This window comes from Odocoileus virginianus, chromosome 25 (assembly GCF_023699985.2).
Source record: "Odocoileus virginianus isolate 20LAN1187 ecotype Illinois chromosome 25, Ovbor_1.2, whole genome shotgun sequence".
Lineage (NCBI taxonomy): Eukaryota > Metazoa > Chordata > Mammalia > Artiodactyla > Cervidae > Odocoileus > Odocoileus virginianus.
This window is the reverse complement of record NC_069698.1, coordinates 28,946,556-28,971,445: the sequence shown is the minus strand read 5'-3', so window position 1 is coordinate 28,971,445 and position 24,890 is coordinate 28,946,556. Positions and strand designations below refer to the sequence as shown.

The 24,890-nt window shown below is 38.7% G+C and overlaps 1 long non-coding RNA gene across 1 annotated transcript in view; it reads left to right on the top strand.

Annotated features, from left to right (window-relative positions):
• LOC139031108 (uncharacterized) overlaps positions 1–20,155 on the top strand; it is a 75,844-nt gene extending 55,689 nt beyond the window's left edge. Inside the window, exon 3 of the long non-coding RNA XR_011483533.1 lies at positions 19,637–20,155. This is a non-coding gene — a long non-coding RNA (uncharacterized lncRNA). The remainder of the gene's footprint in view (positions 1–19,636) is intronic.
• Positions 20,156–24,890: the final 4,735 nt, after the last annotated feature.

Below are 24,890 nucleotides of genomic sequence, written 5' to 3'. Positions count from 1 at the left end.
AATGTGATTAACAATCTAGATATTTCTGTACATTTGTATATTTGAATATATATGTATATACATACACACAGACTCTTATTTTAGTTGTCATTTCTTGTTTGTTGTTCAGTTGCTAAGCTGTGCTGACTGCAACCCCATGGGCTGTAGCACTCCAGCCTTCCCTGTCCTTCACTATCTCCCAGAGTTTGTTCAAATTCATGTCCATTGAGTTGGTAATGCCATGTAACCATCTCATCCTATATCACCGCCTTCTCCTCTTGCTTTCAAACTTTTCCAGCACTGGGGTCTTTTCCAGTGAGTCAACTCTTCACATTATTTGGCCATAGTATTGGAGCTTCAGCTTCAGCATCAGTCCTTCAATGAATATTCAGGGTTGCTTTCCTTTAGGATTGACTCATTTGATCTCCTTGCAGTCCAAAGAGCTCTCAAGAGTCTTCTCCAGCACCACAATTCAAAAGCATCAATTCTTCAGTGCTCAGCCTTCTTTATAGACCAGCTCTCATATCCATACACGACTACTGGAAAAATCATAGCTTTGACTATACAGACCTTTGTCAGCAAAGTGATGTCTCTGCTTTTTAATACGCTGTCTAGGTTTGCCATAGCTTTCCTTCCAAGGAACAAGCATCTTTTAATTTCATGGCTGCAAACACTGTTCGAGTGATTTTGGAGCCTAAGAAGATAAAATCTGTCACCGTTTCCACTTTGTTTGGCTTTGGTATCATGGTAGTCTCTGCTTTCTAAAATGATTTTGGAAGTATTCCTTCCTTTTTAATTTTTTGGAAGAGTCTCAAAATTAGTGGCATTAATATTACTGTAAATGTTTTTAGAATTCACCAAGGTAGCAACATGGTCCTGTTCTTTTCTTTGTTGGGAGACTTTTGGTTATTGATTTAATCTTCTTATTAGTTATAGGTCTTTTTGCTTTTTCATTCTATTGGACAGTGAAAGTAAAGTCCGATGATGTAAAGAAAATTATTGCATCAGTTCAGTTCAGTCACTCAGTCATGTCTGACTCTTTGCGACCCCATGGTCTGTGGTACACCAGGCCTCCCTGTTCATCACCAGCTTCCAGAGTTTACCCAAACTCATGTCCATTGAGTCGGTGATGCCATCCAACCATCTCATCCTCTGTTGTCCCCTTCTTCTCCTGCCTTCAATCTTTCTCAGCATCAGGGTCTTTTCAAATAAATCAGTGCTTTGAATCAGGTGGCCAAAGTATTGGAGCTTCAGCTTCAACATCAGTCCTTCCAATGAAAATTCAGGACTGATTCCTTTAGGATGGACTGGTTTGATCTCCTTGCAGTCCAAGGGACTCTCAAGAGTCTTCTCCAACACCACATTTCAAAAACATCAATTCTTCAGTGCTCAACTTTCTTTATAGTCCAACTCTCACATCCATACATGACTACTGGAAAAACCATAGCCTTGACTAGATGGATCTTTGTTGACAAAGTAATGTCTCTGCTTTTAATATGCTGTTTAGGTTGGTCATAACTTTCTTCCAAGGAGTAAGCATCTTTTAATTTCATGGCTGCAATCACCATCGGCAGTGATTTTGGAGCCCCCAAAAATAAAGTCAGCCACTGTTTCCACTGGTTCCCCATCTATTTGCCATGAAGTGATGGGACCAGATGCCATGATCTTAGTTTTCTAAATGTTCAGCTTTAAGCCAAGTTTTTCACTCTCCTCTTTGACTTCATCAAGCGGCTCTTTAGTTCTTCACTTTCTTCCATAAGGGTGGTGTCATCTGCATATCTGAGGTTATTGATATTTCTCCTGGCAATCTTGATTCCAGCTTGTGCTTCCAGCCCAACGTTTCTTGTGATATACTCTGCATATAAGTTAAATAAATAGGGTGACAATATACAGCCTTGATGTATTCCTTTTCCTATTTGAAACCAGTCTGTTGTTCTATGTCCAGTTCTAACTGTTGCTTACTGATCTGCATACAGGTTTCTCAAGAGGCAGGTCGGGTGGTCTGGTATTCCCATCTCTTTCAGAATTTTCCACAGTTTATAGTGATCCACACAGTCAAAGGCTTTGGCATAGTCAATAAGGCAGAAATAGATGTTTTTCTGGAACTCTCTTGCTTTTTCGATGATCCAGTGAATGTTGGCAATTTGATCTCTGGTTCTTCTGCCTTTTCTAAAACCAGATTGAACATTTGGATGTTCATGGTTCACATATTGCTAAAGCCTGGCTTGGAGAATCTTGAGCATTACCTGTAATGTTGGATCTCTGAATCAAGGTAAACTGGGCATGGTCAAGCAGGAAATGGCAAGATTTAGTATCGACATCAGACTCTCCCCTGGACTGCATAATTTCTGTCGAGAAATACTCTGATAGCCTTAAGGGTCTCCTTTGCTTTTTGTTTATTTCCTTTCTGCTTTCAAATTTCTTTTTGGTCTTTTTGATTTTTGACACTGCTATTATCATGTGTCTTGCTGAAATTTTCTTTGAGCTGAATCTGTATGGAATCTATGAGTTTCATGTACTTGGATGTCCATATCTCTTCTCAGAGTTGGAATGTATTCAGCCATATTGCATTATATATAGCTTCTTTCTTCCCTTTATCTCTCTTCTGTGACTTGCAAAATGTGAATATTGTTTCATCCAATGAAGTTACATAACTTATACAAGCTTTCTTCACCTGTTTCAGATTTTTTTTCTTTTTCTCTGCCAACTACCTAATTTCATCTTTGAATTCTCTGATTCTTTCTTTTGCTTAATCAAATCTGCTTTTGATGATCTCTACTGTGTTTTTTGGCCACCTGATGTGAAGAGTTGACTCACTTGAAAAACCCTGATGCTGGGAAAGATTGAGAGCAAGAGGAAAAGCAAGCAACAGAGACTGAGATGATTGGATGGCATCACTGACTCAGTGGACTGAGTTTGAGCACATTTAGGGAGATGGTGAAGGACAGGGAAGCCTGGCATGCTGCAGTTCATGGGGTTGCAAAGAGACATGACTTAATGACTGGGCAACATTGTGGTTTTTTAAAAAAAATATTCATTTTAGTGTTCAGCTCCAGAATTTCTGTTTGGTTCTCTTTTTATAACAAATCTCTCTTTTCAACTGCTCATTTTGTTCATATTCACCCCCCACCCCCGATTTTGTTGTATTGCCTATATTCTTTTATAGACCACTGTGCTTCCTCAGAATGATTATTTTGTATCTCTGTCCAGCGATGTTTAGGTCTCTATTTCCTGAGAGTTTGCCACTGGAAACTTACTGAGTTTCTCTGAGGGTGTCATGTTTTGTTCATTTTTCATGTTTCTTGTAGCCTTGTGTGATGTTTGTGAAAAAAATCACCTTTTCCAGACTTTATGGATTTGTTTTTGTGGGGAAAGACTTCACCTGTGGGTGGAGGCAAGGGCGCTAGCTGGGGGATGTATTAGTTGTGGTTCCTGGGGAAGTCTAGCAGCACAACCTTACTTAGCTTCATCAGCTGTGGTCTGTGTTGGCGAATATTTTAGGGACCCTCCATGACAAATGCTGAGGGTAGGAAACCACCTCATCTCTTTTTCTCCCATGAAGGGTGTGGCCAAGGAGCTCCTGGCTTTGGTCAGAACCAGCTTGTTGCTTCTCTTGTGGTGGTGGAGGCACTGGCATCTGATGTGCAGATGCCTGTGGAGCAGCTGTGAAGCCAGGTTTGAAATCAAGTGTTCGCAGAGTCACAGTGGCTCCAGGATCTGGGGTACCGGCTACTCCACAGCAGCACTGATGAAAGACACAAGCGCACCCCAAGCTGCCGCAATGGGACACAGGCAGGCGTGGGGTGATGACAGCTCTGGGGCCCGGATACTCCCAATACCACAGTGATGCTGGTTCTGGTGCCTGAGGTGTACATGGAGCAGCCAGAGTGCTGAGTCCAGAGTGTGGGCGTGTGCAGAGCAGCCTCAGAGCTAAGGCCTGAAAAACAGGTGCCCATGGAGTGGACTTGCAGCTCAGACCCAAGATGTGAGCCCACGTGGAGCCGCTGCAGCCCTGGGGTGAAGGGCGTGTCCGAGGTTGCGGGGAGCTTTATCCTTATCCTTGGGCAGCACAATAGCGGCTCTTCCTGGGGCATGGGACAATAGCATCTGCCTCTCTGGTGCCTCTACACTGACTGTGGCTGTTGGTTGCTTCAGTTGCAACAGCTTCTAGCATCTTCTGTGGAGCAGGCTTCTGGGGTCCATGCTGACAAATACCATGGGGTCCGCTGCTATGAAAGTTGTGGGGAGTCCACAGCTGCCATAGCTCTGTAGAGACTCTCAGAGGCAAAGGCTGCTGAGTCCTCCACATTGCGGAGACCACTGTGGCCCCAAATGGCATTCAGCATGTGCTGATAATGTTAACTGTACCATTCCCCTTCATTCCTAGATATCACCAGACATTTCCGCTGAGCTGCTTTCCCTAGTGATCCTTCATGTGTGGCAATTCTCCATTTTTTCACTCTAAGGTTTTTCTATAGGTTCTTAATTGGACCCTTGAACTCTCCCAAGGCCATTTTTGTTTGTAGATAGCTCTCTAACTATTGTCATTTGTTGGAGGGTGAGAAAAAGCTGATATCTCTTACTTTGCCATCTTGCTGGCATTCCAAAGATAAATTGGGGAGAATGAAAGTGGAAGGAGCATTATAGAAAAAAGGGTATGGGAAAAGGGACATTATGGGATTATATGAAATCATGTATATGAAAGTTTTGAAAATTGTAAAGCACTATAGAATTTAAAGAATCTTTCATTCAATAAAGATAGAGTTTTTAAAATTCCATTTTTAATGACTTCTAGGAACAAATATCAATATTGTGTGAACATTCCTCCCCAGTGTTAAAGCACTAACAGACAGTCTTATGCCTAAGTTAAATTTCATTTGATTTTATTTAAGCCATCTTGTCTCTAGGGTTATCTTTTCTAAAGGGAGGGAAGGGATTGTCGGTAAATCCCCTAGCAAAATCCATCATGTATCTTTGCCAATTCTGTTTCCTCTTCGAGAAAGAAAAATCTCCTCTCCTCCTGCCACCCCTCCTACACTCTCATATACACATGCAGTTATTCATACAAACATACACATATGCACCATCGTTAAGAAGAACTGATCTTTGAAACTTCAGTTCAAGCCATTAATTAATCAAATTTTACCTTGGCCAGATCACTGTTCCTGCTTCAGTATAGATATTCTCATTCTCTATTGTCTTATAATGTCCTGATTTTTTATCTGTTATGTGATTTGACTTGCCACATACCATTGTATTTATTTTCTTTCTTTTCTTTTTTTTTTTTTAAACTGGCTGCTTTCTCCTTCTGAGCAGGCTCAATGACTCACTTATTACTGTATTTCCACTGCCGAACACATATCTGGAAAATAGCAAAAGAACAATAAGTGCCATTAAATGACTAAGGCTCAGAAGGTAAAGAACCCACCTGCAATGCCTGGGTTCGATCTCTGTATTGGGAAGGTCTCCTGGGGAAGGCAATGGCCACCCACTTCAGTATTCATGCCTGGAGAATCCCATGGATGGAAGAGCCTGGCGGACTACAGTCCGTGGGGTTGCATAGAGTCAGACATGACTTAGCAACTAACACTAATAGAAATGAGTGACTTTTACTTCAATCATAATCTAATGTCTGTTAAGTTCTTTGCTCATGTCATTTATTCATTTAACAAATATTGCTTGAATCCTTACTATCTGCAAAATGGATATGAAGAATTATTTAGAATAAAAGAAATCTGACATACCATATTTCATCAAATGACATTTGCTGGCTATCTCTTTTCCTGGAATCCTTTTTTTAAAATGAGAAAAATAAAGAGAAGAACAATTCTCCACCTAGGACAGTAGGCAGTGTGAATACTGTTAACAAACTGGATTCCCATTGTAAACTGAATGTGGTCAATAAAGGAGTTCTCTAGGGGTTATAATAGAACTTTAATGCTTATACTCAAGTAGCTACTGATTATTCCCTAAATATAGAGGGTGTATCCCTATGCCTTAATCCACACTTTCGATGGACCAATTTCCAATTAACCAGGGACATTTGAATTCCATTTTTATGCCTTGTAGAGCTGGCAGTCTTCCCAGATGGGAAGAGATAGTGTACTCATTAAGCTGAGGGTGAGGTTATCTTTCAAATCATTAATAAAATGTACAAAAACACTGGACCTCAGAACTGACTACAGTGGGACCACTCTTAATACATGACCCCAGGTTGTCACATAATCATTGATCATCACCTACAGGCATGAGCTTTCTGCAGTTATCCACTGACCTCACAAAATATTCCAAATTTCTTGATGAAAAATGGCATATAAATCAGTATCAGAGGACTTAATGAAAGCCTAGATATATTACTTGTCTTATTCTTTCCTACGTATCACTGTCATGGAGAAATTAAATTGTTCCAGGGTAACTAGCTTCCATAAAATCAGAAGTTATGGTCAAATACCTGTCCTTTTCTAGATATTTGCTAGTTAGTGGTTATATCTGCTGCTGCTAAGTCACTTCAGTTGTGTCTGACTCTGTGTGATCCCATAGACTGCAGTCCACCAGGCTCCCCTATCCCTGGGATTCTCCAGGCAAGAACACTGGAGTGGGTTGCCATTTCCTTCTCCAATGTGTGAAAGTGAGAAGTGAAAGTGAAGTCGCTCAGTCATGTCCGACTCTTTGTGACCCCATGGACTGCAGCCCACCAGGCTCCTCCACCCATGGGATTTTCCAGGCAAGAGGACTGCAGTGGGGTGCCATTGCCTTCAGGAAGTGTAAATATTAGTATCAAAATTAGTCTGACTAAACTCTACTTAGGATAAGTTTTTCTTGTATTTCTTCAATTCTATGCTTTTAAACTCTATTGCAACATGTTCATCCCATCTCATTATACTTTCCAAACCACTGGTTTCCTCTTCCTGCTTTAGATGATCCCCCTTCCCCAGTATTGTCTTCCTACTTGATCACAACTAGCACAGACCTACTCTCATGGAGCTCATTGGATCTGGATCTGTTCCTTTATCTGTCTCTTAATTATTCCCTTTGGAAGGCCTATTATTTTGAGAACAGAAATTTTTCTGCATCCACTGTGCCTGGTAAAAGGACTGGCACAGTATTGACACTTAATCAGTATTTGCATGCTTGAGAAATTTATTCTCAGACTTTTCTTCAAATGTTACTTCCATTTCTTTGCCTTTCCCACAGAACAGATTGCATCGGCTATTTATTATGCTCTCCAGGCATTCACATCGATAGAACAAGGCATTCCTTTCTCCCTATATGTGGCCAGAAAGCAGTCATTCCACCCTCCTCTTTTTGTCAGTTCATATTGACAAAGCTCCTTATTGTCTTTGTTGGGCTTGGCCTGGATTATTGTTGGGTGAGTTAATTATGCTTATGGTTATTACACAGGTAAGCCCAGAATGTGGAAACAGGCAGCCATAGGTTTCATCACCCTTACTGGCCTGAGGGGCCTTCATCTGGCTTGATGGGCTTCATCACCCTTGCTGGTCTGATGTGTCCTCTGCCTTCCAGCATCTTGGTTGGGTTAGAACTTGCTTGAGCAGTGATAATCCAAGAGCCGCCATTAAAGAATTATAGGGTGCTTAAAACTCTCATTCCTTTTGAACGATTGACTATTATTTTCAATTACTTTTTTTTTCCTAAATAAAAACTTATCTGACATCAGCCTTATACGTAAACAATGAAAATAAGTAAATAAATAATAGGGTCTGGGTACTGAGCTCCCCGGATCTTCTTTCCTCAGCAGTTCCGGCAGCAGGTCTATATGTTCACTCTCTGCCTTGTTGCCTTGTCTTTTGCAAAGCGTATGGCTATAAGATATAATTCAATCATCTCACAGTTCCACAACCTTCCCTACTCTAGTAATTTAATTTCTACCAGCCTCAAATACAACCATAGAGCTCTTTGAGTTCATGAACACTGCCATTTATTTATAGTTTCTCATGTAGGACATGTTCTAACTCTGCATCTAAGAATGCTGATCTTAACATGCAGAAAGTGACTCTGGAGATCCCCTTAACTTGAGGAGTGTTCCAAGAGGGCTTCAGTTGTACTTGCTCTCCAGAGGACTCTAGTGGGTGGGAGAGTTGACAAGTGAGAACTTAACAGTTGGATGCCAGTGAGACCTTTAAAAGGGCTTCCCCGATGGCTCAGTGGTAAAGAATCTGCCTCCAATGCAGGAGACACAGGAGACATGGGTTAGATCCCTGGGTTGGGAAGATCCCCTGGGGGAGAGCATGGCAATTCACTCCAGCATTCTTGCCTAGAGACTCCTTCTGAATCTTTTCTCCCACTCTAACTTCCATACCTAAAGAATGCAAATTTATCTCTCTGAGATGTAATTCAATTCCACACATCTTTCCTGAGCATCTTTTATTTATTTACTAGATACATTTCTAGAAACTTGGTGTATATAGGTGAGCAAAACAGGTAAAGCCGCCTGCCAAGTTGGCATTAACATTCCTGGCTTGAATACTCTCACAGAATGTATTTTGTCTTGTCTTATATATGTCATTTAGAATTCTGTAAGTTGCTTTTCAATGGACTCTTGGAACCAGATAAATCCTGCCATTTTCTAGCCTAAGTAATATCTCTAAGTTACATTGTCCTCTTCCGTGACAGGTACATGTAAACTCACAGACTTGTGGACAGGTTAACCAAGATAATGTTTAGAATATTTTGGATGGTGCCCAGAGAATAGTAAGCATTCTGAAAATATTTATTAGCATTGATATTATGTAGAATACTTATTAGTATTGATTAATATTAGCATTGATATAGGGCTTCCCAAGTGGCACTAGCGGTAAAGAACTCACCTGTGAATGCAGGAGACATAAGAGATAGTATTGATATAGTGGTAATAATATTAACAGTATTATTCTTACAAGTGGGCAATAAATTATAGCTATTATCAATATTTTTTTATAACTCCTTCTCAACAGTAAGCTCTCTAAAGCCAAAGATTCTCTTTCTCCCCTCATGTCTATCCACCCCCCCCCCCCCCCAACCCACCTTCCCTTTCTCTCTCTTGGTGAACTTCTTTGTGGATGGCGCATCAGCTTTCAAAAAATATTTTTTTAATTAGATTGAATTGAATTAAAAGCTACAGCTCTATCTTAATAACGTCCAGGTTTTTCTTAGTTCTCAAAATTTTCCAAAATAACCTGTTTTTAATACCTAACAATTCCCTAAAATAAACCTGGAAAACAGATTTTAAGATAGTATAGATCTAAATGTTGCTTGGTTTAGAAAGGAATTTCAAATTTCACTTTCCTATTAGGAATGTTGAAATTGATTTTCTGATGATAACTGAGATTTATCCCAAATATAGACATCATATGATACACATGAAAATTTCAGCACTGCTCATTGAAATGGGGGTATAAGACATCTTATTGTCTAGACCTATACAGGGATCATTTTGTTTAGTTGCTCAGTCATGTCTGACTTTGTTACCCCATGGATTGTGGCCCAGCAGGCTCCTCTGTCCATAGGGATTCTATAGGCAAGAATACTCGAGTGGATTGCCATGCCCTCTTCCAGGGAAATCTTCCCAATCCATGGATGGAACCCATGTCTCCCACATTGCAGGCAGATTCTTTACTGTCTGAGCCACCAGGAAAGGCCAACAGGGTCATTACAGGGAGGCAAATCTGATACATGTACACACTGGAGGTCATCATGAATACATTTTCCCAAAGAGACACAATTAATCACCCAGTTTGAGGATAGTGAAATCTAACCTCCAACCTTTCCAAAGCTCGGATATTCCATATTTGGTATGCTAATGACTAATCAAATCACAATCAGTATGCATTTTAAACCACAATGCAAATACAGAATTTCATTTGGTGATGTAAATACATGATAATAATTATGGAAATTTCCTTGGGTGAAGGGCAGCAAATATTAGTACAACTAATATGATACTTATTAGGTCCTAACTGCTTCAATCTGCCAAATGCTGTTCTGGGAGCTGCCTTCTACTGTCCTGCTTTTTCATTCTCATTCCTGAAAAACTAGAAGGGAACAGCAATTCATTGCAAACGAGCCAGCCTACTTTAACACAGTCCTTTCAGTTTAGCTATGCTTTTCCAGATAACTTTATGATGATTAGATAATTTTATGGGCCAGACTGTCTTGCTTCAGTACTCTAGACCATCAATATGAATATCTGGAAGTGATTTACATATGGAGAATAATGCATCTGAATAAACAAAGAAAGAATCAGATGGCCGTTTTGCATAAGGCTAACATAATAATATGCAGGAACTTTTTTTTTTTTTTTTGGAGCTTTTCTTTTTGAAGTGTGAGATTTACTTTGCTCTACTGACTGATGAGGATAGCCTGGTCTGAAGGAGTTAAACCTGCGTGCTAAAGAAGGCAGTGTCTTATCTCTGCAAGAGCCATTTACTGCACTGTCTTCCACCTGGAATTAGAGGTGGGCAAGATAATCTTATCAATAGTTCAAAGCAAATCCATCTTCAGATTTCAAATTATGAGACAGAACTATGCATTGCAGACTGGTCTCCATGCATTATTTCCAATTATTTCCACAAATCTATAAAGTAGATTAACTGAGAGATATAGCATTAAATTACTTTGGTTATTTGCCTTAATAGACAAGCTTTCAAGTTATTTTTAGTTAGAAAATAATATTTTTTTTTACAGATGTTAATATATACTGAAATATACAAAATAATACAAAGTCTAAACATTAGAAAGATATGCAATATAGAAGAGAAAAAACTTCATAATCCACCTCCCCGCCTCAAGAACTGTTTTCATTTCATGTTCTAATAGTTGCTACATTTGTACTCTACCTATTTTTCCATTATTTTTGCTATTAACACAAAAGCAGCAATAAATTGATTCTATTCACAACATATTATGAGAAAAGATTTTTACTTCTCTTTTCCAATAATTGATTTAAAAAATTGGAGTATAGTTGCTTTACAATGTTGTTGTTTCGTTTCTGCTATATAATGACGTGAAACAGCCATAGGTATACATATATTCCCTCTGTCATGGGCTTCCGCCCCTCCATCTTACTCCTCTAGGTCACCACAGAGCGTGGAGCTGAGCTCCCCATGATATACAGTAGGTTCCCACTGCTGCTGCTGCTAAGTCGCTTCAGTCGTGTCCGACTCTGTGTGATCCCATAGACGGCAGCCCACCAGGCTCCCCCATCCCTGGGATCCTCCAGGCAAGAACACTGGAGCGGGTTGCCAGTGCCTTCTCCAATGCATGAAAGTGAAAAGTGAAAGTGAAGTCGCTCAGTCGTGTCAGACTCTTTGCGACCCCATGGACTGCAGCCCACCAGGCTCCTCCTTCCATGGGATTTTCCAGGCAAGAACATGGAGTGGGTTGCCATTGCTTTCTCCGACTAGCTATCTGTTTTACGTCAGTGCACATATGTCAATCCCAATCCCCCAATTCATCCCAGCTCCTCTCCCCACCGCCGTGTCCAACAGTCTGTTCTTTATATCTGTGTCTCTGTTCCCAACCTGCAAATTCTCTGTGTCTGTTTGTGTCTGCATAGTTGGAGTATTTTCTTTCTTTTTTTTTTTTTTTTAACTGCTAACAAAAACACTACAGGAAAAATTCTTAAAAAAGAAGTCTTATGCACATTATTCACTCAGGTACATACATTTTTATCTAATTTTAAAAAGATGATTCTATATCAAAAATAATATTATACATGTTGAATAATTTTATATATATATATACATATGACAAGCACAGGTGGTCTTTTAAAAAAGTATCACTAAATATATGCATATATGTATATGCACATATATACACATATCGTTACAGTCATTTTACTTTATTTAATTCCTGACAATACACAATAATTATTAACTGAATATTAGGAGTTGATTTGAAAAGTAAAAATCACATTATTCTAAATTATTTTTCAAAAATACCTTTATAATCTAATTGAAGTAAATTGGCCAACTCATGTGTATTCACAATGGAAAACTAATAGATTACATACTCCAGAAAAAGGGAAGACAAGGGTAAATAAGACATATAATCTCTTTTATGATCTAATCACTGTTTTAGACACTTTTTCTGCCTTTTAAAGATCTATGAACAAATCTGCACATTATGCATTATTAATGGTTTTTATAGATAAATAATCTGATAAAACTTAAATTGGTTCTATAAATAAACAAGCAAGCAGATATACAAAAGCCAAGATTACAAATTTTGTTTGTGGTAAAGTTAGATTTGGGCTTCCCTAGTCTCTGCTTTTTAAAATACTATCTAGGTTGGTCATAACTTTCCTTCCAAGGAGTAAGCGTCTTTTAATTTCATGGCTGCAGTCACCATCCACAGTGATTTTGGAGCCCCAAAAATGAAGTCTGACACTGTTTCCACTGTCTCCCCATCTATTTCCCATGAGGTGATGGGACCAGATGCCATGATCTTAGTTTTCTGAATGTTAAGCTTTAAGCCAACTTTTTCACTCTCCTCTTTGACTTTCATCAAGAGGCTTTTTAGTTCCTCTTCACTTTCTGCCATAAGGGTGGTGTCATCTGCATATCTGAGGTTATTAATATTTCTCCCAGCAATCTTGATTCCAGCTTGTGCTTCTTCCAGCCCAGTGTTTCTCATGATGTACTCTGCACATAAGTTAAATAAGCAGGGTGACAATATACAGCCTTGATGTACTCCTTTTCCTATTTGGAAACAGTCTGTTGTTCCATGTCCAGTTCTAACTGTTGCTTCCCGACCTGCATACAGGTTTCTCAAGAGGCAGGGATGTGAGAGCTGGACTGTGAAGAAAGCTGAGTGCTGAAAAATTGATGCTTTTGAACTGTGGTGTTGGAGAAGACTCTTGAGAGTCCCTTGGACTGCAAGGAGATCCAACCAGTCCATCCTAAAGGAGATCAGTCCTGGGTGTTCGTTGGAAGGACTGATGCTGAAGTTGAAACTCCAGTACTTTGGCCACCTCATGCGAAGAGTTGACTCATTGGAAAAGACCCTGATGCTGGGACGGATTGGGGGCAGGAGGAGAAGGGGGAGACAGAGGATGAGATGGCTGGATGGCATCACCGACTCGATGGACATGAGTTTGAGTAGAACTCCGGGAGTTGGTGATGGACAGGGAGGCCTGGCGTGCTGTGATTCATGGGGTCGCAAAGAATCGGACACGACTGAGTGACTGAACTGACTGACTGACTGAGTGGCTCAGATGGTAAAGAATCCGCCTGCAGTGTGGCAGACTTGGGTTCAATCCCTGGGTTGGGAAGATCCCCTGGAGGAGGGCATGGCAACTCACTCCAGTATTCTTGCCTGGAGAATTTCCATGGACAGCGGAGCCTGGCGGGCTACAGTGCATGGGGTCGCGAAAGGTCAGACCCGACAATGACTAAGCATAGCACAGCACAGCAAAGTTAAATTTAAATCAAAACTTCTGTTGCTAAGGTTAATACCATCCTCATTACACTGTGCTATACAAGATGTAAGAAAATACTTTAAGTATTTTCTGAGTATACAGTCTATGATCTACTTGTTTGCTTGTAAATGTTATGTCTATACAAAGAGATATGGATATGATACATGATTTCTTAAAACACAATGGAGTCTCATGAATTTAATAATATATTTTTCCTGTAAAGAGGAATATAATTCAGCTGATTGATTGTTTCCAGGGGATAGGTTAGATAAAGGTATCAATATTGCACATTTTGACAGAGACATCTTCTTAGAATCCAGATATTAAATTTCTGTAAAAAGCTTAAAGTGGAAATGGAATCTTGTAAAATAAAGTCTAGGTTGCTACCAGCAATGTGGAGACTGTTAAAAAAGACATTAATAAAATGCTTTGCAGAGCAAAATAATCAAGAAGGATTTGCCAGGAATTAGAGCAACATGATGAATCATAACACAGATAAAAATTACTGGAGTTTATTTATTACAAATAGCTCAGAGTGGTTAATGAGGACTCCTATCATGTTCCAATAAATTTTAAATCATCAGCTCAGCTCCCACATATTCTAATTGTAAGTGTATCTACCCTTACAAGTACAATTGTTGCTTTTCCTCCCATACTTTGAAATGACTAACATCATGGAGAATTTATATGTGCCACAGAAAGAACTTCTTGGAAACACTGTATATTTCATTTTAGAGGTGGTATAAGTCTTGGGGATGGTTTGGCTATATGGTACATAAACTCCTCCATGACGATAAACTGCCTGTCCATATCACATGAACTAACATATCCCAGATGCTACAAACCCACTGAGGGAAGTTTTCTTATTCAAGCATGATTCATTGCAAAGATGGGGACAGCTTGTTCCCCAGGAAGTATTTACTTACCACAACATAAGGCATTTTATTGTACCACCTGCACATTTATTAGAATAAAACCCTGCACTTAAAGGAAATGTACCCAAACAACACAAGGTAGAAGAAGTTAACCACAAGTGGCCTTTACAAAAAAAAAAAATCACTAAACTAAGGTAGAGCCATGTGCATCTGATCATGACTAAATTGTTGAACTTTTGATAATCCTTCCCTTCTATAGTTTTTGGAAAATACCACTACACATTGAAAGAAAAGGAATCGATATCTTGGTGAAGTTAGCCTGGATCTTTGTTTCTTGCTTGCACCTCCTATTAACTATGAAATGTTAGACCAATTTGTATTGAAATGAGTTTACTCTGTTTGCCTGTAAGTATCTTGTATGTATTGACAAGGTCACCAGGTTTCAATAGAAACTCTTTTCACTCCATCTTCTGGACTCTGGAAGGCCTGAGTATGATAGAGATTTAGGGAACTTCCAACCTTGACTAACACTCTGGAATTGGGCAGCATTTAGCCTAGTTTTTCCTCTTCAAAGAAGGAACTGGATACTATTGATATTTCATGGACATAATCTGATACTCTTTTCTTTTGCTAGCATCTTTCTACTTAAACACACACACACACACCACCAGTGAGTGCAGCTTAGGTTACAATGGAAGACAGAGGGCATGGGAAAGAGAAGAATTTCTGTAGCAAAATATCTGGTTCTGCCTCTTTACTAGCTTTTTGACCTTAAATAAATCCTTAACCTCTGGAAGGTCAGTTCAGCACCACTGAGGATTAAACATGACAACGCATGTAAGGCACACAGTGGACTAGTTCAGGTAGACACTGAATTGTAAAAAGTTATAAACAAGTTCCAATAGACCAACTTCATATTACGCTGTTGTAGAGGTTGCCTAGGGTATGATCTTGTCATTGTGTTGTCTAAGAAGATGCACAATGTGAGAGGTGTGAGTTAAGTTTTACTTGGGGCATAATGAGGACTACAACCCAGGAGCTAGCACCTCAGATAGCTCTGAGAGACTGGTCCAAAAAGGCAGTGGGGGAAGGTCAACATTTAAGGTTTTGGTGACGAGGAGTTCAGTGCAATCAAGCACTTACTTTACAACAGATTTTCTGCTAGTCACAAGAAGTTCACGTCACGAAGAAGGGATTAAATGCTTTTCTGGATGGAGGAGCGTGATAGGCTACAGACTATGGGGTCCAAAGGGTTGGACATGACTGAGCGAATAGACTTTCACTTTACATATGAGGAGATGCAAGGATTGGGATCATGAAATCAGTTCCTGAAAATGTCTATCTAAAGACCTGTTCCACCAGTTTCCTTGGAGCACAGAGGCTTCACTCTCTACCCTGAACTGCTTCAGAACATGTCAAAGGTCAACGGCTACAGCAGCACACGTTTCAGTGTCTGTAGAGGAAGATTCAAATGCCCTTGTACAGTGCCAATTTGTAGTTGACAGTTGTTTAGTTGTTAAGGCATGTCCCAGGATTCCTAGGTAGCAGAGTGGCAAAGAATCCACCTGCAAATGCTGGAGACTCAAGAGCCAGGGGTTCAGTCCTTGGGTTGGGAAGGTGCCCTGGAGGAGGAAATGGCAACCCGCGCCGGTATCTTCACCTGAAAAATTCCATGGACAGAGGAGTGTGATGGGTATAGTCCATGGGGTCGCAAAGTTTCAGACATGACTGAGCACACAAGAAAGAAAAAAGTTGTGTCCAACTCACTGGGACCCAACAGACGGTAGTCTACCAGGCTTCTCTGTCCATGAGACTTCCCAAGCAAGAATACTGGAGAGGGTTGCCATTTCCTTCTGCACGCCATCTTTCTGGACCAGGGATCAAACCAGCATCTCCTGAATTGGCAGGAGGATTCTTTACCACTGAGCCACCAGGGAAGCCCAGGGTACGATCTTACTGTATTACTAAAATATGAACTAAGATGGACACATAGGCATCACCAGATGGTAAATACCAAAATCAAATTGATTATATTCTTTGCAGTCAAAGATGTGAGAAGCTTTATACAGTCAGCAAAAACAAGACTGGGAGCTGACTGTGGCTCAGATCACGAACTCCTCATTGCCAAATTCAGACTTAAATTGAAGAAAGTAGGGAAAACCGCTAGACCATTCAGGTATGACCCAAATCAAATCCCTTACGATTACACAGTGGAAGTGACAAACAGATTCAAGGGATTAAATCTGATAAGACAGAGTGCCTGAAGAACTATGGATGAAGGTTTGTAACATTGTGCAGAAGGCTGTGATCAAAATCACCCCCAAGAAAAAGAAATGCAAAAAGGCAAAATGGTTGTCTGAGGAGGCCTTACAAATAGCTGAGAAAAAAAGAGAAACTAAAGGCAAGGAGAAAAGGAAAGATATATCTATCTGAAATCAGTTCCAAAGAAAAACAAGGAGAAATAAGAAAGACTTCTTAAGATAGAAGTGCAAAGAAGCGTAGGAAAACAATAGGATGGGAAAGACTAGAAATGTCTTTAAGAAAATTAGAGATACCAAGGGAACATTTCATGTAAAGATGAGCACAATAAAGGACAGAAATCATATGGACCTAACAGAAGCAGAAGATATTAAGAGGTGGCAAGAATACACAGAAGAACTGTACAAAAAAGATCTTTGTGACCCAGATAACCATGATGGTGTGATCACTCACCTAGAGCCAGATATCCTGGAATGTGAGGTCAAATGAATCTTAGGAAGCAGCACTAGGAGGAAAGCTAGTGGAGGTGATGGAATTCCTGTTGAGCTATTTCAAGTCGTAAAAGACAATGCTTTGAAAGTGATGAACTCAATATGCCAGCAAACTTGGAAACAGCAAACTTGGCCAGCAGTGGCCACAGGACTTGAAAAGTTCTATTTCCATTCCAATCCCAAAGAAAGGCAATCCCAAAGAATGCTCAAACTACCGCACAATTGCACTCATCTCACATGCTAGCAGAGTAATGCTCAAAATTCTCCAAGCTAGGTTTCAACAGTATGTGAACCGAGAATTTCCAGATGTTCAGGCCAAATTAGGAAAAGCAGAGGAACCAGAGATCAAATTGGAAACGTCTGTTGGATAATAGAAAAGGCAAGATAATTCCAGAATAGCATCTACTTCTGCTTCAGTGACTATGCTAAAGCCTTTGACTGTGTGAATCACAACAAACTGTGGAAAATTCTTAAAGAAGTGGGAATGCCAGGCCACCTGACCTGCCTCCTGAGTAACCTGTATGCAGGTCAAGAAGCAACAGTTAGAACTGGACATGAAACAATGGACTGGTTCCAAATTGGGAAAGGAGTGTGTCAAAGCAATATATTGTCACCCTGCTTATTTAAGTTATATGCAGAGTACATCATGCGAAATGCTGGGCTGTATGAAGCATAAGCTAGAATCAAGATTGCTGGGGGAAATATCAATACCCTCAGATATGTAGATGACACCACTCTTATGGCAAAAAGTGAAGAGGAACTAAAGAGCCTCTTTAAGAAGCTGAAAGAGGAGAGTGAAAATGTTGGCTTAAAGCTCAACATTCAAAAAACTAAGACCATGGCATATGGTCCCATCACTTCATGGCAAATAGATGGGGAAACAGTGGAAACAGTGACAGACTTTCTTTTCTTGGCCTCCAAAATCATCGCAGATACTGACTGCAGCCATGAAATTAAAAGACTCTTGTTTCTTGGAAGAAAAACTATGACCAACCCAGGCAACATATTAAAAAGCAGAGACATTGCTTTGCTGACAAAGGTTCATCTAGTCAAAGCTTTGGTTTTTCCAGCAGTCATGTATGGATGTGAAAGTTGGACTGCAAAGGAAGATGAGTGCTGAAGAATTGATGCTTTTGAACTGTGGTGTTGGAGAAGACTCTTGAGAGTGTCTTGGACTGCAAGGAGATCAAATCAGTCAATCCTAAGTGAAATCAATCCTGAATATTCATTGGAAGGACTGATGCTGAAGCTGAAACTCCAATACTTTGGCCACCTGATGTGAAGAACTGACTCATTGGCAAAGACCCTGATGCTGGGAAAGATTGAAGACAGGAGGAGAAGGGGACGACAGAGGATGAGATGGTTGGATAGCATCACTGACTCAATGGACATGAGTTTGAGTAAACTCCAGGAGTTGGTGATGGACAGGGAAGCCTTGCATGCTGCTGTCCATGGGGTCAGAAAGAGTCGGACACAACTGAGTGAATGAATTGAACTGATAATATGTACTGGAAACGATCTTTCACTAAATTTGTCCTTGGTGAAATAACAAAAAAAGCCCCTGTAATGCTCTTTAGAAGGTCATTCTGTTAGGCCTGGGGACTGTAATACAAGTTGCTTGAAATCATGATGCAAATTATATATCACAAGCATTCAATATTTATATGTTATTAAATTAATTGATTATAAGAGAGTGTCGCTTTGAACTGATGCAATTAAATGTGTTACTTTTGTTCCTTGGAAAAAAATATCAGCCAGAAGGATTTTGAATACAAAAAAATAGATTGAAATGATTGCCAATCATTTGATTTTAAGGGACAGTGACCACGTGGTTCTGTAGCCTTTGGTGTGGCATCACACTCTGAGGATATGGAGTTAACACCCACGGGTCCATCATAAGGGGCCTCGGTGCTCAAAAATACCTGATGGCCTCTTTGATCTATCTTCTGAACTGAGGTTTTGGGTCATTTTCTGGTATTACTTTTCTTTCCATCCATAATGACCACCTAGTCAGTGCCTGAGATCTCAAGAGTCTAGAAAATTTCTTCCATTTCTACTGCCTGTTGAACTGATATGAGAGGACGTGCAGTTTGCTCAAAAGCTTTGTTCCTTTCTTGAGTGTTTAGGAGTGGCATGTGGTTGGTTGCTGACAGTGAAGAAGGGGTATGTTCCTCAAAATCAGCATGGTTTGTTGTAGACAATACCTTATAGTGCCTAGCATGCAGGAGCAGACAGCACTTAACACAGAGGAAATGCCTGCTTCCATTTTTCCATTGTTCTCTTAAATATTTAGGAAGGTGAAATCTCTTTCACAGTGTTGAATTGAAATTATGTTAATATAAATAATGTAGTATTTGATCTCTTAGCCACTGCACTGCAATGTAAGACAATGATAGACCCAAGAAAATGCATTCAGAAGAATTTCTGGTGCAAGATCAAGTCTTTTCAACATTTATCTCTTTTGTTGTTAAAATGTTTAAGCTTGGGAAGGATTGATTAATCAAACCAGGACAGGGTCTATATAATATAGATACATGATCTGTCACTGCAGTAAGTGGTTGGATCATAATCAGGAATAAAGCCCTCAAGCACCTCTAATCATGTTACTTTTGCAGTTTCAGAAATGCACAGGGAAGGCGATATGGAAAGAGAAGACAGCATCCATCTCAGGAGACCAGAGATGGCACAGGAACAACCTGGGATTAAAAGAAACACAAATCAAGTGAGAAGCCTGGTGTGAAGGAAATGTAGCATGACACTGGGAAGTCAGCAGGCTGTGTTCAGCAGTATGAAACATTCCACTTGGTGCTTTCAGAACTTATCATGAAAAATTAAAGTGATCTGAGCACACTTTTAGAGTGGATAGTAGTCTCTAGAAAAATGTTTATTATTGCAACAGCTATAGAAGATATAGAAACTATATAACCAGGAAAAAAGGGGCAATAATGTTTTACTTGAGTGATTACACAATGATTTGAAGCAAGGAGAGTTCTAAACATATGACCAATTAACTGCTAAAAACTAAGACTCATGTACTCTAGTAACGTGGACAGTAAAGATAATTTCAGTTTTCCTGAAATACCCTGAAATACTTAAATGAAAATATGTCATTTGAGTCCCTATATCTTATAAAATATGACTAGGAAAATATTAATTCGATTTTTTATTTTCATTAAAATCAATCTGTAAAAATATTCTATTGACTCTACTGCTGGTAATCTTGTAAATTTGTATAATCACTTTGGTTAGTTTTAGAAATAATGAAAACGAACATAATGTGGATTAGTAGTTTCACTTTCAAATTACCTTTAGAGTATCCCAAATATACTTTCAATATACTTTTAAAATATTCCAAATATGATGCAGGCCTTCCCAAGTGGCACAGTGGTAAAGAATCTGCCTGCCAAGGCAGGAGATTCAAGAGATGTGGGTTCAGTCCTTGGGTCAGGAAGACACCCTGGAGGAGGAAATGGCAACTTGCTCCAGTGTTCTTGCCTGGAAAGTTCCATGTACATAGTTGAACATGACTGAGTGACTGAGCACATGAATGCACAAATATGACACAGAATGTCCCCACAAGAATGTTCATTTTAAACACTTTTTCTATAATAGTGAACAACTGGCAATCACTTCAATATCCAGCAACAGGAGAATTGATGAATGCACTGGTACATTTGTAAATGAAAGTCGCTCAGCTGTGTCTGACTCTTTGCAACTCCATGGACTATTCAGTCTATGGAATTCTCCAGGCCAGAATACTGGAGTGGGTAGCCTTTCCCTTCTCCAGGGGATCTTCCCAACCCAGGGTTCCAACCCAGATCTCCCGCATTGCAGGCAGATTCTTTACCAGCTGGGCCACAAGGGAAGTCCGGTACATTTGTAAAATTGGATAGTATATAGCAGTTAAATTAATAAATCAAAACTATATAAATCACAGATAAATATTTAAGGAAAAAAGAAAACTGTAGAATTGTGAATATTGGCTTTTATTATTTATAGAAATTTAAAAATATGACTCAAAAATATATATATGTTTATGAATGCTTGTATATGACATCCAGTATTAAAAAATTATCTATGAAAATGATAAACAGCAAATTAAGGGAGTGTTTACCTCTAGGGAGGAAGAGAAAAATGGGAATGGAATTCATTAGGGGTACATAAAAGATTTTTATCTCCAGAATTTTACTCACTAAAAATTTTATTATGAGTATTAAAATTTGAAAAGCTTGAAAGAATTAGTAGGTGGCTTTATTATAAGAACTGTAATGTTTAAAACTTCCTTTAGTTTGAAATATTTCAAAAGAAAAATATCATTTAAAAATTCCCTTCACCCAACAATTTTGGTGTATTCCCACACATTCAGTTTATTTCTCTATAAAATCATAGTTACTATGCAAAATACAAACACATTTATATAAGAAATTTCAGTTTTCCTAGAACTATATTATTTCACCAGTTAAATTTCTATGAAGACCACATAAAAATCATTCTTCATGGCTGAAATTAAAAGGTGCGAGTACCTATTTTTGGTATACCAGGCTCTCTTTGTTCATGGCAGATAGTAGATAATCCAAAACAATGGATAACTTGTAATAATAACTAAATTCAGTAAAATTTTGGTGAGATTTAGTATGTTGAATTAAAATAATTATCTATATCTATCTATAATTTTATCTTAGAAATCAGTCTCAGGGTAGAAGGAAATCAACTTCTACCATTTAAAAATGCTATAGATAGTATACAAAGATGAAAAGGGAATATTATATCAATATATAAAGAAGATGAAAGGAATCAGAAATCAATAGACTTTTATAACCTTTAGATAATTATTCATGAATAACGTGTTAAAATTGAGAAAAATGTTATAATGTTTAAGACACAAATTTGAAAAAATCTTTATAGGATAGACTAATTACATGTGATTATAGTACTCCTCTTAATAAAATTTTTACCACAATATTTTTAATATAAATTCTACCAGATTATTAACATAACTGAGACTTTAGTCTGTTTATCTAAATATCATATAAATAATGTTGCAGGTATGTGTCATTTTATTTAAGAAATGCTATGCTTCCTTTGCTTGTATTTCATGGATGGAGGAGCTGAGATTTTCATCCAGAGTGTGGTTCATATTTGAAGTATGTAGATAGATATGTTTTTGTCCCTAGAGAATTTTCCAAATGCATCTTGATGATAAATGCCATTTCTACACAGGTAATACTCATTTCACTTTGAATCATAAAGCTGAATGCAAATGGTTATTCAATGTGTAAAGGGATATTACCAAGAAATAAGAAAGGTATTATGGCTTGCAGTCATCAGTATTAAGGTGACAATATGTATAGACTAGATACCATGTATGCAACAAATCAGAGGATAAAAATATACAGAAGAAATTCAGCCATGAGTGAATAATAGTACCAGACATATCACCTCAATGTAAACGAACAGAAAACTGGGCTAAAAACCAGCTCTATTCAGACATTAAAATGTAGCATAAAACTGTATTAATTAAGAATAATTAATACACTTTAAATTCAAATTAAATTAATAATACACTTTAAATTCAAACACACGTTAACAGTAAAAGAATGGAAAAATCGAAATCGTGCAAACTCTACACATAAGAGAACTGAATTGGCTGTGTGACTGTCAGACAAAATAAAATTTGGTAAAGGAATATAGACAGGGATAGAGAGAGACATTTTATAGAAGTAAAATAGATGAATTTTTCAAGAAGACATAACAATCCTAAAGAATATGCAAGGAAAAACAGCTTCAGAATACTTGAAGCAAAATTTGACAGATCTGAAAGAAGAAACAGATATAGCCACAATTAGAATTGCAGACTACAGCACTCTTATTTCTGTAATTGGCAGAGGAAGCAGGAAAAGAGAAAAAAAAATCAAAAAGCAGAAACAATCTAGAAAATGTGACCAACATTATTACTGATCATGACCTAATTGACATTTAGAGAACACCCCATCCAGCACTGACAAAATGCATGTCCTTTTCAAATGTGCTTGGAATGTTCACCATAATAGATATATATGAGGCCATAAAACACACCAGATTTAAAAGGAGGGAAAGTGGAAATTATATCGCATGTGTTGTATGACACTTACATAAGAGGAATACAAATTGGAAAGGATGAAGTAAAACTGTCTTTATTTGTAGAAAACATCATATGAACACAGAAGATATTAAGAAATCTAGGGGGAAAAAAGGCCATGAGAACAAATACTTGAGTTTAGCAAAAACAGGGGAAAAAAGTTCAATATATAAAATTCAGCTGGGTGTTTATATTCCAACAATGAAGATCTAGAAAGTAAACTTAATACTGCTATGATAATATCAAAATAATAAATTGATATAAATAATGCAAAAGACATACAAAAATTTCCCAAATATTTGGAAATTAAATATTGCAGCTCTATAAAATTGATGTGTAAGAAGATAGCTCACATGAAATTAAAAAAAATTTTACACTGAATAATATTGAGAATGGTTTGGCGGGTTAATCAGTCAGTTGTGTCTGACTCTTTGTGACCCCATGGACTGTAGCCTACCAGGTTCTTCTGTTCATGGGATTTCAGAGCATAGCAAATTCATGGAATAGACCTAAAGTAATGATTAGGATAAATTTATAAGTACTTTATTAGAAGGGGGAAAATGCTTTGGCATTTTCAATATTCAACTATCAATATTCTATGATTTCACTTCAAGAATTAAAAAAAAAGCAAGCTAACTTCTGTATAAATAAAAAGATGCAACTTAACACATTCAGTCAGTTCAGTCACTCAGTCACGGCTGACTCTTTCCAACCCCACGGACATGGACTGCAGCAACCAGGCTTCCCTGACCGTCACCGACTCCCAGAGCTTGCTCAAACTTATGTCCATTGAGTCGGTGATGCCATCCAGCCATCTCATCCTCTGCTTTCCCCTTCTCCTCCTGCCTTCACTCTTTCCCAGCATCAGGCTCTTTGCCAATGAGTCAGTTTGCATCAGGTGGCCAAAGTATTGGAGTTTCAGCTTCAGCATCAGCCCTTCTAATGAATATTCAGGATGGATTTCCTTTAGGATAGACTGGTTGGATCCCCTTGTAGCCCAAGAGACTCTCAGGAGTCTTCTCCAACGCCACAATTAAAAGGCATCAATTCTTCAATGCTCAGTTTTCTTTATAGTCCAACTCTCACAGCCATACATGACTACTGGAAAAACCATAGCTTTGACTAGACAGACCTTTGATGGCAAAGTAATGTCTCTGCTTTTTAATATGCTGTCTAGGTTGGTCATAGCTTTTCTTCCAAGGAGCAAGTGTCTTTTAATTTCATGGCTACAGTCACCATCTGCAGTGATTTTGGAGTCCAAGTAAAGAAAGTCTGTCACTGTTTCCATTGTTTCCTCATCTGTTTTCCATGAAGTGATGGGACCATATGCCATGATCTTAGTTTTTTTAATGTTGAGTTTTAAGCCAACTTTTTTATGATGTCACTAAATATTAACTTGAATGTCTAAAAAATTAAAAGTGTTGATTAAGATAGGAAGTAAATTAAAGTATTAAACTTTGCTTTCAGTAATTTTCATTGTTTCCACCACTCTGGAAAGTACTTTTACATTTTCTGATAAAATTAAGCATATAATTAGGCCCAGTAATTTCACTGGGCCTTCCTGGTGACTCAGTGGTAAAGCATCCACCCGCCAAAGCAGAGACATGCACCTGATCCCCTAGGTCAGGAAGATCCCCTAGAGAAGGAAATGCCAATGCAATCCCATATTCTTGCCTGGGATATTCCATGGACAGGGGAACCTGGTGGGCTACAGTCCATGGGATTGCAGAAGAGTTGGACACAACATAGTG